General features: G+C 41.4%; 1 protein-coding gene across 7 annotated transcripts in view; it reads left to right on the top strand.

The window, feature by feature from the left end:
- The window catches only part of LOC137352259 (eukaryotic translation initiation factor 4 gamma 3-like), a 436424-nt gene that overhangs the window by 317419 nt on the left and 103754 nt on the right, over nucleotides 1-15251 (top strand). The window lies entirely within an intron of this gene.

Below are 15251 nucleotides of genomic sequence, written 5' to 3'. Positions count from 1 at the left end.
ACAAACACAAAGAGAGAAAAGTCTTCCACATGAACAAGGATTAAGACTAATACTGGGCCCCGATGAAACGCAAGACCATATCATCAATCAAGGACTACAGCGAGCTCGAAGCACAGTAACAAGATATTGCCTCAAACTGTTCCACTTTATCTTTTCTTCTCTTTTCTGTCCCTATCTGCATGTGTATATCACGTGTGCATGCTAGCATAGGCGCGTTGTATATCCGTAGGCATGAACCATATTAGAGTTTAAGTAAGTTTAATACATTTCACTTTTCTTCTTTAATCCAAAGAAAGCCTGGTTGGGTTCATTTCTTTGCCTCATAATTCGAAAGCCTTGAACAAGAATTCACAAAGAGGGAGCTCAAAACACTGTGTTTAAAATTAAACCCTGTTACAATAAGACCAGGTGAAGATAGTAACAGACTCCTAGGCACTGGTCGTAACAGGCCCAAACATGACTCCCTAATTTCAGTCATGTCACTGGAGATTGATTTAGCAATAAATACTGAGGAATGTAATTCAGGAATAATATCTGAGAATCTGATCTTTTGGAAAGTAATTGAAATTTTGACTTCCTGTTTTTGTTAAATGGCATGGTTTGGAAAGGGTCCAGAGGTCAAATTTAGTTTGTCTGAATATCTGCAAAGCGTCGGCTCACTTTTATTTTATTTATTTTATTTAGAGATACAGCACTGAAACAGGCCCTTTGGCCCACCGAGTCTGTGCCGACCAAGAACCACCCATTTATACTAACCCTACAGTAATCCCATATTCCCTACCACCTACCTACACTAGGGGCAATTTACAATGGCCAATTTACCTATTGTAAATCAGTGAGAAGAGGTGCTCTCGGAGGCTCAAAGCAGGATTGACTATTATTACAGATGTACATACATGTGAAGCTCTGTCTTTCTTGCTTCTTACTTTGTTGCATTGGATACCTTGGATTTTCTGCAGTTCCCTGAAGCAATCAACATCTATTTGCTGTACTAGCCTATGGATCACAAGATCCTCTTGTATGTTACTAGTGGATTAAGTAACCCTTTTCCATTACCAATGTAAAAAAATCTCCAGTGTTAAGTAATATTCACAATATTCTTCAAGCTATTATTTCTGGAAGTATTTTATTAAATTTCAGGTGCTGAAACATTACAGTAGTGGTCGCTATATATGAATAGTAATGTTCATTCTGCTTTCTTGTATTTAAAATTGTTAGAACACACTCCTGAGCTTGCCATATATGGCATTCCATGGTTTTGGGAGTTTGTACGATGTTAGACTTAATTGCTGCTCTTACATTTCTACTGCTTCATCTTTGCAAGTAGTGTGGAAATCAACTTACCTAAAGTGCAGGTAGTGGAGACAGAAGCTGGGATACTACTGCAAAGCAGCAAAACTGGATAAATTGCAAGTGAACCAGAAACTGAAAAAAAAAAAGCATAAAGTAGGAGAGAAAAAGAGCTCTGCGATCAACAGCATGGATTTAATATAAGTACTTCTCAGTTTATTGGGCACATTTGTATTATGAGTACTGTGTTCACATTATTTATGAAGCAGAGCAGAAAAATGTTGAGTGTTACAGATAATGAAAAGTGAATGTAAGGGATTGCAGACTGAGAGCAATGCTTGATTATTAATCATAAGTTCTGAGTGTTGAGACAAAATCTTTTGGTTAGTTCACTTTGACGAGCGAATAGACAATTGTGTACTTTAATGCACGAAAATAGTTCAAACCTAGTTAACAGCAATTATATAAATCACTTTATATCCAAAGATTTTTTTTTTAAATTTCTAATTCGAATGGAGGGTCAGCTGAGACCTGTAACTTGCAATTCCTGGGAACTTTGGGACACTTCATGTGTCACAGAGGCCCACGTTTGCACTAAGTGCCTCCAGTTGCTCTAACTGAAGTTGAGGGTTTCTGAGCTTGAGAGGCAGCTGGATTCGTTGCATGGCATACCAGTGGCTGAATGTTTCCTGGATTGGAAGTTTCAGGAGATGGTCACCCCAGAAATCAGTGAAAGTTCATAATAGCAAGTGGGTGGCCACCTGGAAAGATGGGAAGAGGCTGGCAGTGCAGGAATCCTTTGCGAGTGTGGTACGCTCAAATAGGTATTCAGGTAATGCCATTGATGGTGACAGCACCTTGAAGGAGTGCTGTCCTGAGCCTGGTGATGTGAGGCAAAGAACTGGATGCACAGTAAAGTGTAGGAACACAGTCGTAATTGGGAATTCAGTAGTCAAGGGTGCAGACAGATAGATAGTTCTGCTACTGCTGGCATGAGTTCTGTAGCCTCACTGATGCCAGGCTAAGGGACATCACTAAGAGGATGCAGAACACATTCTGGGGGGCAAGAGCCAGATGTAATTGCCCATGTCAGAACCAATGTTGTAGGGAGGAAAAGAGTTGAGGTCTACAGTCGGAGTTTATGGATCTAGGGAAGAAGTTAAAAAGGGCATCAATGACCATAATCTCAGGATTGCTTCCAGTGCCACACATTAATGAGAATAGAAATAGGAAGATATAACCGGTTAATGCGTGGCGATAGACATGGTGCAGGAGGGAGGGGTTTAGATACCTCGGAATTTGGGGTCAGTTCTGCGATGGGAGAAACCTGTTCAAGATAGACCAATTGAACCTGAATAAAACTGGAACCAATGCCCTCGCCAGCAGTTTAACTAGTGTTGTGAGGGAGAAATTTAACTAATATGGCAGGGTGTTGGGCACCAAAGGTATCCTATTTAAAAAGAAGAAACCTGGTTCACAGAGAGCTGGAGGAGACAGTTAGAAATAATACATTAGGTGGGATCATATTTGATTTGCAGTGCATGTGTGTAAATGCATGAAGTGTGGTTGATAAGGTTGGCGAGCTGCAGATGTGAATAACCACATGGGAACATGATGTACTGGCGATGATGGAAACCTGGCTCAAAAAAGGGGAGGACTGGATGCTTAATATTCAGTATGTTTCCTGCTAAATGTGGAAGGAGGCATTGCTGGATCTAGTCCTGGGGAATGAAGTGGGTCAACTGGAGAATGCCACAGTGGGGGAGCTTCTCTGGAGTAGTGATCATAGTATCATATGGTCTAGATTAGTTATAGAGAACATAAGAACTAGGAGCAGGAGTAGGCAATTCAGCCCCTCAAGCCTGCTCCGCCATTCAATACAATCATGGCTGATCTCGTCTCGGCCTCAACTCCACTTTCCTGCCCGTTCTCCATAACCCTTCAACCCATTACTAATTAAAAATCTGTCTATCTCCTTAAATTTACTCAATGTCCCAGCATCCACCGCACTCTGGGGTAGTGAATTCCACATACTCACGACCCTTTGAGAGAAGTAATTTCACCTCGTCTCTGTTTTAAATCTGCTACCCCTTATCCTAAAACTATGACCTCTAGTTCTAGATTGCCCCACAAGAGGGAACATCCTCTACATCTGCTTTGTCAATCCCCTTAATCTCAAAAAAATCAATTAGATCTCTTCTCATTCTTCTAAACCCTAGCGACGAAAGGCCTAAACTGCTCAATCTCTCTTCATAAGACAAACCCCTCATCTCTGGAATCAATCCAGTGAACCTCCTCTGAACTGCCTCCAACGCAACTATATCTCCCCTCAAGTAAGGGGACCAAAACTGTGTGCAATATTCCAGGTGTAGTCTCACTAATGCCTTGTACAGTTGCAGCAACACTTCCCTAATTTTATACTCTCTTCCATTAGCAATAAATACCAAAATTCCATTTGCCTTCCTTATTACCTGCTGTACCAGCATATTAGTTTTCTGCAATTCATGCACAAGGACACCCAGCTCCCTCTGCACCGAAGCACTCTGAAGTTTCTCTCCATTTAGATAATTTGCCTTTCTATTCTTCCGACCAAAATGGATAACCTCACACTTATCCACGTCAAACTCCATCTGCCAAATTTTGGCCCATTCACCTAACCTATCCATATCCGTTTGTATATTATGTCTTTATTGCAACTTGCTAGCCCACCTATTTTAGTGTCCTCTGCAAATTTAGCTATAGTACCTTCTATCCCTGCATCCAAGTCATTAATATCGATTGTAAATTGTTGAGGCCTGAGGACCGAACCCTGTGGCAACCCGCTAGTTGCATCTTGCCAACCAGCAAAGGGCCCATTTATCCCGACTCTGTCTTCTGTTGCTTAGCCAATCCTCTATCCAAGCTAATAAATTGCTTCTAACCCCATTTGATCTTACCTAGTGTATTAACCTTTTGTGCGGCACCTTATCAAATGCCTACTACATCTACAGGATCCCCATTATCCACTTTACTTGTTACATCTTCGAAGAACTCTAGCAAATTAGTCAAACACGATTTACCCTTCATAAAACCATGCAGACTCTGATGGAATGCGTTTTGACTTTCTAAATGTCCTGTTATTACTTCCTTAATAATGGATTTTAACAGTTTCCAATGACAGATGTTAAACTAACTGGTCTATAATTTCCTACTTTCTGCCTCCCTCAATTTTTGAATAAGGGTGTTATATTAGCATTTTCCAATCCATTTTGGAATATTATAACCAATGGATCCACTATCTCTGCTGCCAGTTTCTTTAAGACCCTAGGATGTAGGCCATCAGGCCCTGGGGACTTGTCTGTCTTCAATCCCAATAGTTTGCTCAGTACTTTTTCCCTAGTGATGATTGTTCTAAGTTCTTCCCTATCTATAACCTCTGCATTACCTGTTACTGTTGGGATGGTAGTCGTGTCCTCCACCGTGAAAACTGAGGCAAAATACTGATTTAGTGTCTCCACCATTTCTGTGTTCCCCACTATTAACTCCCTAGTCACATCCTGCAAGGGGCCAACATTCACTTTAGCTACTCTCTTCCCTTTTATATACTTATAGAAGCTTTTTCTATCCGTTTTTATATTTTACGCTAGTTTTCTTTCATAATTTACCTTTCTCTTTTTATTACTTTTTTAGTAACCCTTTGTTGATCTTTAAAAGTTTCCCGATCTTCCAGCCTGCCACTGGCCTTTGCCGTATGGTATGCCTTAGTTTTTGTCTTTGTTATCCTTAACTTCCTTGCTTAGCCATGGATGTTTTTCCCCCCTCTTAGAATCTTTATTCCTCTCTGGAATATATTTTAGTTGGGAGGAATTGAATATCTCCTGAAAAATCTGCCACTGCTCATCAACTGTCCTACCTTTTAGTCTTCCTGCCCAGTTCACTAGGGCCAAATCTGTCCTCATGCCTATGTAATTACCTTTGTTTAACTCCATAACGCTAGTGTGGAACTCCAATTTCTTGCCCTCAAACTGAATTTAAAATTCTAGCATGCTGTGATCACTCTTCCCTAGAGGATCCTTAACTATGAGACCATTAATTAATCCCACCTCATTACATAATGCCAAGCCTATAATAGCCTGCTCCCTGGTTGGTTCCACAACATGTTGCTCCAAAAAACAATCTCATACATTCAATGAACTCTCCCTCGAGGCTGCCCTTGCCAATTTGATTAATCCAGTCTATATGCATATTAAAATCACCCATGATTATTGCCGTACCTTTCTTACAAGCCCAGTATTTCCTGGTTTATACTGTGCCCCACTGTGGAACTACTGTTTGGGGACCTACCACCGGGGACTTCTTTCCCTTGCTGCTACTTATTTCTACCCAGACTGATTCTACATCTTGATCTCCAGTGCTTATATCATTTTGCACTGCAGCACTGATCTCTTCCTATACCAACAAAGCTACACCACCACCTTTTCCTTCCTGCCTATCCTTCCGAAATACTGAGTACCCTTGGATATTCAATTCCCTGCAACCACATCTCCGTAATCGCCACTAAATCATACCCATTCATCTCTATTTGCGCTGTTAACTCATTAATTTTATTCCGAATGCTTCATGCATTCAGATGCAAAGCCTTTACGTTTGTTGTATTAATTATCACATTTCCCCACTCTTGTACGACTCCTTGGTGCAATATGACGTTCATATGTTCTGTCCCTACCTTTTATTTTCTGGTCACAATCAGCCTCATCACTAACCTGCACTCCTACCTTCTCCTTTAACTTTGACTTCCTAATTTTCCATGCAATTGAAGTCATTATTTAATTTAGAACCCTATCTACAGCCCTAGTTATACGATTCACCAGGACTCTGGTCCCAGCATGATTTAGGTGGAGCCCATGCCATTGGAACAGCTCCCTCCTTCCCCAGTACTGGTGCCAATGCCCCATGAATTCAAACCCATTTCTCCCACACCAATCTTTGAGCCACACATTTAGCTCTTTAATCTTACTGAAGGACAAGGAACAAGGTATTCAGGCAAGAAAAAAAGGAGGATGGAGGAGAAAAGAATATTATTTTAAGGAAAATATTACAGCGCTGGAAAGCGAGAGTATCCTTGGGTCAAAGATGGGATCTGTTTGGTTGGAATTAAGATTTAATAACAATCAAAGAGTTATTACATTGGTGTACTTTTTAGGCCACCAAATAGTGGGAAGAAATTAGAGGAGCAGATTCACAGGGAAATTACTGAGAGGTGCATGAACTATAGAGTAGTGATAATGGGAGATTTTAACTACCCCAATATTGAATGAGTCACTGTTGTGTTAAGGACAGAGAGGGAGAAGAAGTTCTGAAGTGTGTTCAGGAGAAATTTCTTGATCATTTTCTGCCCAATGAGAAAGGCATTGCTGGATCTAGTTCTGTAAAGTGAAGTGGGTCAACTAGAGAATGTCATTGTTGAAAAACATCTCCGAAATAGTGATAATATCGTATCATAAGGCTCAGAATAGTTATGGAGAAGGACAAATAGCAGTCTAGAATAAAAATACTTAACTGGAGGAGGGCTAATTTCAGCAAATTAAGGAAGGATCCAGCCCTGGTAAATTGAGTGAAAGGCTGGCAAACGGAAATGTAATGGAGTAAATGAAGGACTTTAAAGAGGATATAGTTTGGGTACAGTGTAGCTACATTCCTAAAAGGGGGAGCAGGAGGGCAACAAAAGCCAGAGCTCATAGATGAAAAAGCAGTTGGAGAGTAGGATGAAGCAGATAAGTGGGTGTATGAGAGATGTCAGCTTGATAATACAAGGGAGAATAGGGCTGAATATAAAAAATGCAGGGAAGTGAAAAAGGAATTGAGGGAAAAGGAGATGATATGAGAGTAGATAGTGACTAACATGAAGGAGTCCTCAGTTTGTCTTTAGATATATTAATAGGGTTGTTAGAGGACTGCTGGGGCCAATTAGGGACCAAAATGGAGATTTATTGATGGTGGCAGAAGGCATGGCTGAGGTATTAAATGTGTTCTTGGCATTGGAGTTTACCAAGGAAGATGACTTTACCAAAGCTACAGCAAACGAGGAGGTTGTCAGGCTACTAGATGAGATAAAAATAAAAAGGAGCTACTAGAAAGGCGAGCAGTACTTAAGGTGAATAAGTCATTTAGTCCAGATGAGATGCATCTAAGCTTGTTGAGGGAAGTAAGGGTACAAATTGTGAAGATGCTGCTGCAATTTTCCATTCCTCCCTTAGATACAATAGTAGAGCTGGAGGATTGCAAATATTGCACACTTGCTCAAAAAGGGTAGAAGAATAAACCTGGCAATAACAGGCCAGTCAGTTTAACATATGTGGTGGGGAAGCTTTTAGAAATAGTAATCTGGAAAAAAATGAACAACCACTTGGACAAACGTGGATTCATAAAGGAAAGCCAGCACGGATTTTTTTTAAATTTGTTCCTGGGATGTGGGCGTCGCTGGCTAGGCCAGAATTTATTTCCCATTCCTAATTGCCATTGAGAAGGTGGTGGTGAGCTGCCTTCTTGAACCGCTGCAGTCCATGTGGGGTAGGTATACCTACAATGCTGTTAGGTTGCTGAGAGCAAATAGTGTTCGACTAACTTGATTGAGTGTTTTGATGAAGTAAGAGAGAGTTGATGTGCATCTGGACTTTCAAAAGGTGTTTGATCGAGTACCACATCGTAGACTTCTTTGCAAAATAGAAGTCCAGGGATAAAAGGGGAGTAGCAGCATGGATGCAAAGTTAGCTGAGACATAGAAACCAAATTTAAAAAAAAAGAGGTGCTGGAAATACTCAGGTCTGGCAGCATCTGTGGAGAGAGAAGCAGAGTTAATGTTTTCAGGTCAGTGACCCTTCTTCAGAACATAAAAACCAATGTTGTGTTTAATGGTTCTTTTTCAGACTGGAGTGAGGTGCACAGTGGTGTACTCCAGGTGTTCAGTACTAGGGCACTGCTGTTTTTGATGTACAATAATGACTTGGACTGGGGGTTATGGGGCATAATTTCAAAATTTGCAGAAGAGCCAAAACCTAGAGGTGCAGTAAACAGTGGTGAGGGTAGTAGGGTTCAAGAGAATAGAGACAGGCTGATGGAATAGGCAAATCCATGGCAGATGAAATTCAACACAGAAAAGTGTGAGATCATACATTTTGGTAAACTAAAAGCAAAATACTGCAGATGCTGGAAATTTAAAATAAAAACAGAAAGTGCTTTCAGGTCATAGACCTGAAACGTTAACTGTTTCTATCTCCACAGATGCTGCCAGACCTGCTGAGTATTTTCAGAATTTTCTGTTTTTATTTCCTGCAGTTTAGTAGTAAGAATGAGGAGAGACAATGCATTCTCTAAGTGATGCAATTTTAAAGGAGGTGCAATAACAGAGACCTGGGAGTGTTTGTGCACAAATATTTGAAGGTACAGGACAGCTTAACAAAGCAGTTAATAAAACAAATGGGTGTCATGATCATATGTGTGGGCTTGAGTATTAGAGAATATATGATACTTGGGAAGTGAAACTGAAAGGAACTTAGTGTTTTGGGGAAAACACCTGACCTGAGTGTTCAGATAAGCATATGCTCCTGTAGTGAGCAGCAATAAGCAAGAGCTTAAATCTTTGTTAAAGTTAAATCTGTGACTTCAAGTGTGATTCTTCATACTGAGATGTGACATTGGCAATGGGTAAAGACAAACAATACAGAGGTAAATTCGGAGATATTTAGGATTGTGTCTTGGCATTTGCTAGAGCTGATATGTCTGCAGTCCGGAGAATTGAGCCGTTTGATCTGATGGATGATGCCAGTTCCGTCATTGTGAAATGGAAAGCGTGGCTAGAGGAGCTCGAAGCGTATGCTGACAGTCGTGGTTTGATTTTGGAAGGTGCGATGGAGGCGCAGAAAGCATAGCGACGGGCCTTATTGCTGTTCAGTGTGTCGGTGCAGGAGACTTTCAAGACGCTGGCTGACACAGGAGAAAAGGCGGATTATGAACTTGCGGTGAAAGCTTTGAAGGACCATTATGTGGTGATGCCAAACGCCACATTGCAAAGGCATGTTTTCCGTCAAATGAGAAAGAAAGGGGGAAACCGTAGCCCAATTTGGGACTCGATGGAGGCAGGCATTGGATGGATGCAGGCATTGGATGGGTGCATTTATGTTGCGACAAATCTGAATGGCCAGATAATGGATCAGGTGATCCAACATTGCAAGTCAGGTAAGTTGAGGTGTAGGTTGCTGGAAAGAGGTGACTTAACATTGAATGACACTTTGAAGCTAGTGGCTGCATTGGAAGCAGTGGATGGACAATTTCACAGCATGGAACTTGGTTCCATTTCTTACTCTGGCATGACAAAATCTGAGGCTAATTGAGTGATAGCGGAATCCAGGTACGGGTAAATATAAACAGCAAAGGTCTGAGAGTGTGTTTCAGATGTGGCAACTTGGGGCACTATGGAAGGCGTGATTACTGTCCTGCCAAGGGGAAGATATGCAGAAAACGTAGGCCATTTTGCCAAGAAGTGCAGAAGCAAAGCTGAACAGAGTGGCAAGCCTGGCAGACCATGTAAAGAAAAGATAGGTGGAAGTAGTACAATTGTGAGATGAGTTGAAGATGCAGTGAGTGAGGACACAGGTTGCAATTGTGGATACATGCTTTCCGTCAATGGAAGCAACGATGAAAAAGTTCCAGTGATTAGGGGTGTTGAGGTGAGCATTATTGTAGCTTCAGGCAGTGACAGTAATGTCATCAGCAGAGCACTGTGGGAAGAACTGAAGACAAAGAGAATCAAGTGCACATCTCGAAAATGTGTCAAAAAGCTTTATCCTTGGATATCTAAAACCCCACTTCAAACTGTTGGATGTTTCACTTCGAGTGATAGAGCTGGGGATCAGAGTGTCGAGGCAGAGTTCGTAGTGATTCAGGAGGATGGTGATCCTCTTCTGAGTAGAGAAACTGACCAAGCCTTGGGGGTGCTACACATTGGATTGAAAGTGAATTCTGTGAAATCCTATGCGGAGCTTCAAGAGGAGTTTAGACCAGTGTTTCAAGGAATTGGGAAGTTGCACAACCGCCAAGTGAGATTAACTATTGACGAGAATGTGAAGCCTATAGCTCAGCCTGTATGCAGAACACCTTTTGGTCTGAGGGGGAAAGTTGAGGCAGACATCAAGGAACTGGTTGACCAAGACATCATAGAGCTAGTTAAAGGACAACACACACAGAACATCACTAGAGAAGGAAGCTGAATCGTTTGTGCGGTTTGTGGCAGTTCATGCTACACCCAGAGCAATGACAACTAGACAGATTGAAAGAGAGTCAGACAAAGATCCCGAATTGAATGACATCAGACACGGAATCCAAGCTGGAAATTGGGAGAATTGTCGATTCACGGCATACATTGTTATACGAGATCAACGTGAACTATTGGGAAGTGTATTCTCAGAGGTAACAGACTTGTAGTGTTACAAAAGCTTAGGCCTAGACTGGTGATGCTAGCTCATGAGGGTCACTTGGGAGTGGTTGGTACTAAGCAGAACTTACGAACCGAAGTTTGGTGTCCAGGGATGGAGAAAGATGCGGAGCAGTTTGTCAAAACGTGTCATGGATGTCAACTTGTCAGTCCATCCAATCCACCAGAACTAGTATGTAGAGCACTGTTATCGGCTGGACCATGGGAGGATGTAGCAGTTGACTTCTTGGGTCCATTTTCAACATACTAGGGTGGTTGACTATTACAGCCGTTATTATGAGTGCATGGTAATGAAGTCGACAACAGCAGAGAAACTGGTGTTTGCATTGACGAAAATGTTTGCAAGGCATGGTCTACCATTCACTTTGTATTCAGGCAGTGGTCCACAATTCAGTTCACAGACCCTTGCAGATTACAATTAAGTCACAGGTATTCATCACAGAGTAACACCTAAATGGCAACAGACAAATGGGGAAATGGAAAGACAAAACTAATCCTTAATGACACGGATGAAAATTGCTCAGGCTGAAGGTAAAAAATGGAAGGAGATGTCATATGTGGCCATGAAAAGAGCAACTGCACGCACACACTACGACTGGCAAAAGCCTAGCTGAGTTGTTTGGATGCAAAATATGCACCAAGATACCAGAGCTGAGGAGCATTAGAGTTGGTCAGGAGGTTCGAGATCATTATGCTGAGCAAAAGGGTGCTGCAAAGTATTATGCAGACCACAGAGCTAGACAGTCTGATGTGATGCTGGGTGATTGCTGAGACGGGAGAGCCCGAGTTAAGATGGATACACCATATTATCCCAAGCCGTACACTGTTGTTGCTAAGAAGGGAAACAGTGTGACTGTACAATCACCAGAAGGAGTGCGGTAGGACAAAAATTCTTCATGCGTTAAAAAGTATCATGGTGACAGACACAACAGCAGATGAACCAGATGTAGGAGCTGAAGCGAAGCTGACATTCAGCAATTCAGAAGTCCAAGCCAGTGATGTTGGCAGGCAGACAGCTATCTGTCCAGAGGGAGAAACATCGGTTCCAGAGGGCCAACTACATTTCCTAATCCTGACGTGGTGACCAGAGTTCCTGAGACAACAGGAAGACCACAGCACGAGAGGAGAAAACCAAAACGATATGAAGATTTTGTGTTGTGATTATGTTCAAAAATCTGGGCATGTTTTAGTCTGATAAGGGAGGAATGTCATGATTGTATGCGTAGGTTTGAGTATTAGAGAATATATAGTACTTGGAAGTGAAGCTGGAAGGAACTCTGTTCTGGGGAAAACACCTGACCTTGGGGGTTGTTAGTTCAGATAAGCATTTGCTCCTGTATTGAGCAGCAGTAAGCAAGGACTCTAATAAACACTGTTAAGTCTTTGTTAAAGTTAAATCTGTGACTTCAAGTGTGATTCTTCAGCCTGAGATGTGACGATGGGATCCTGCGCTTTATAAATAGAGGTGTAGAGTGAGAGAGCCGGGAAGTTATGCTAAACCAATATAAAAGACTAGTTCAGCCCTAGATGGAATATTATCTCCAGTTCTGAGCACCACACTTTAGGAATCATGTGAAGGCTTTGGAGAGGGTGCAGAAAATATTTATTAGAATGGTTCTAGGGCTGAGAGATTACAATTAAGTGGTTACACTGGAAACGCTGGATTGTTCTCCTTACAGCAGTGAAGGCTCAGAGGAGATTTGATAGAGCTGTTTAAAATCATGACCAGTTTAGATAAGAGCAAATATAGAGAAACTCATAAAAGCGACTGGGCTGAGTTTGTGGTAGAGTGATTGCTGGTGCTGTTAGATGAAATAGTGTTGAAGGATGACTTGGTCACTGATATAGGTGAAAATGTCAATGCAATCATTCCTCATTTTATGATCAAATATTTGCACTCATTAGTGAAAGCAGGAAAAATGTTGCTATAAATTTAACTTGGGAGTCAGGTGGAAAAGCTTCAAAATTAGGCCATTAACTAAACAGATATTGCAAAGCGTTGTTTACTTGTGGATTAAGCGATATTGCCAGGAGTGCAGAATCTGGAGATTTCAGAAGGGACCTGGACTGATTTTGGCTATAGAGGAAAGAAGAGTAACTTGGATCTGAATCCTCTAGAAGTTGTACTTTTGAGTAGTGCGAGAACTGTTGGATCACAACCCGTCTGGCAGCATCTGTGGAGAGAGAAACAGAGTTAACATTTCAGGTCTGTGACCTTTCATCAGAGTTTTGATGAAAGGTCACAGAGCTGAAACGTTAAAACTGTTCCTCTTTCCACAGATGCTGCCAGACCTGCTGAGTATTTCCAGCACTTTCTGTTTTTATTTTAGATTTTCAGCATCTGCAATACTTGGCTTTTATATTACTGTTGGATCACGTTGGATTGGTGTTATACGAAGATACGAACATATGAATTAGGAACAGGAGTAGGCCGCTTGGCCCTTCGAGCCTACTCTGCCATTCAGTAAGTTCATGGCTGAACTGATTACTCCACATTTCTGCCTACCCCTGATAACCTTCCATCCCTTTGCTAATCAAGAATCTGTCTGCCTCTGCCTTAAAAATATTCAAAGACTCTGCTTCCACTGCCTTTTGAAGAAGAGAATTCCAAAGACACACGAACCTCTGAGAAAAATTTCTCCTCATCTGTCTTAAATGGGCGACCCCTTATTTTAAACAGTGTCTCCTAGTTCTAGATTTTCCCACATGGGGAAACATTCTTTCCACATCCGCCATCTCAAGACCCCTCAGGATCTTATATGCTTCAATCAAGTCGCCTCTTGCTCTTCTAAATTCCAGTGGATACAAGCCTAGCCTGCCCAATTTTTGCTCATAAGACAGCCCGTCCATTCCAGGTATTAATTGAGTAAACTTTCTCTACTGCCTCCAGTGCAGTTGCGTCCTTCCTTAAATAAGGAGACCACTACTGTACACAGTACTCCAGATGTGGTCTCACCAATGCCCTGCAAAACTGAAGCATAACCTCCCTACTTTTGTATTCAATTCCTCTCGCAATGAGCGATAACATTCTATTAGCTTCCCTATTTACGTGCTGTACCTGCATACTAACCTTTTGCAATTCATGCACTAGGACACCCAGATCCCTCTGCATCTCAGAGCTCTGCACACTCTCACCATTTAGATAATATGCTTTTTTATTCTTCCTGCCAAAGTGGACAGTTTCACACTTTCCCACGTTATACTCCATTAGCCAGGTCTTTACCCTCTCATTTAACATATCTATATCCCTTTGTAGCTCCCTTATATCCTCTTCACAAGTTACTTTCCTGCCTATCTTTGTGTCATCAGCACGTTTAGCAACCATACCTTCGGTCCCTTCACCTAAGTCATTTATATCAATTGTAAAAAGTTGAGAACCCAGCACAAATCCCTGTGGCACACCACTCGTTACCATTTATGCCTACTCTCTTTCCTGTTAACTAGTCAATCTTCTATCATGCCAATATGTTGCCCCCTACACCATGAACTTTTATTTTCTGCAGTAGCCTTTGATGTGGTACCTTATCAAATGTCTTCTGGCAATCTAAGTACAATACATCCACTGGTTCCCCTTTATCCACAGCACATGTAACTCCCTCAAAGAACTCCAATAAATTGGTTAAACATGATTTCCCTTTCACAAAACCATGTTGACTCTGCCTGATTACCTTGAATTTTTCTAAATACCCAGCTACAACTAATAGCTTCTAACATTTTCCCTAAGACAGATGTTAAGCTAACTGGCCTGTAGTTTCCTGCTTTCCGTCTTCCTCCCTTTTTGAATAAAGGAGTTAGATTCACCATTTTACAAGCTAACGGAACTTTCCCCAAATCTAGGGAATTTTGGAAAATTAAAACTAAAGTGTCAACTATCTCACTGGCCACTTCTTTTAACACCTAGGATGAAGTCAATCAGGACCTGGGACCTTGTCAGCCCGCAGCTCCAACAATTTGTTCAGTACCACTTCCCTGGTGATTGTAATTTTCTTGAGTCCCTCCCTCCCTTCCATTTCCTGACTTATAGCTAATACTGGGATGTTACTTGTATCCTCAATAGCGAAGACTGATGCAAAATATCTGTTGAATTCATCTGCCATCTCCTTATTATCTATTATTAATTCCCCAGACTCACTTTTTATAGGACCAACGCTCACTTTGTTAACTCCTTTTTAAATATCTGTAGAAACTCTTACTATCTGTCTTCATCATTCTAGCCAGCTTTCTCTCGTACTCTAGTTTTACTTTATCAATCTTTTAGTCATTCTTTGCTATTTTTTATATTCTGTCCAATTTTCTGACCTGCCTCCCATCTTTGCACAATTATATGCTTTTTCTTTAAGTTTGATACTACCTTTAACTGTTTTGGTTAACCACGGATGGCGGGTCCCATCCTTGGAAATTTTCTTTCTCATTGAAATGTATCTATTCTGTCTATTCTGAAATATCCCCTTAAATGTCTGCCGCTGCATCTGTATTGACCTATCTCTTAACC

The sequence above is a fragment of the Heterodontus francisci genome, chromosome 37 (genome assembly GCF_036365525.1).
Source record: "Heterodontus francisci isolate sHetFra1 chromosome 37, sHetFra1.hap1, whole genome shotgun sequence".
NCBI classification, from domain to species: Eukaryota; Metazoa; Chordata; class Chondrichthyes; order Heterodontiformes; family Heterodontidae; genus Heterodontus; species Heterodontus francisci.
The sequence above is the reverse complement of the archived record's forward strand: the minus strand, read 5'-3'. Positions and strand labels throughout refer to the sequence as shown.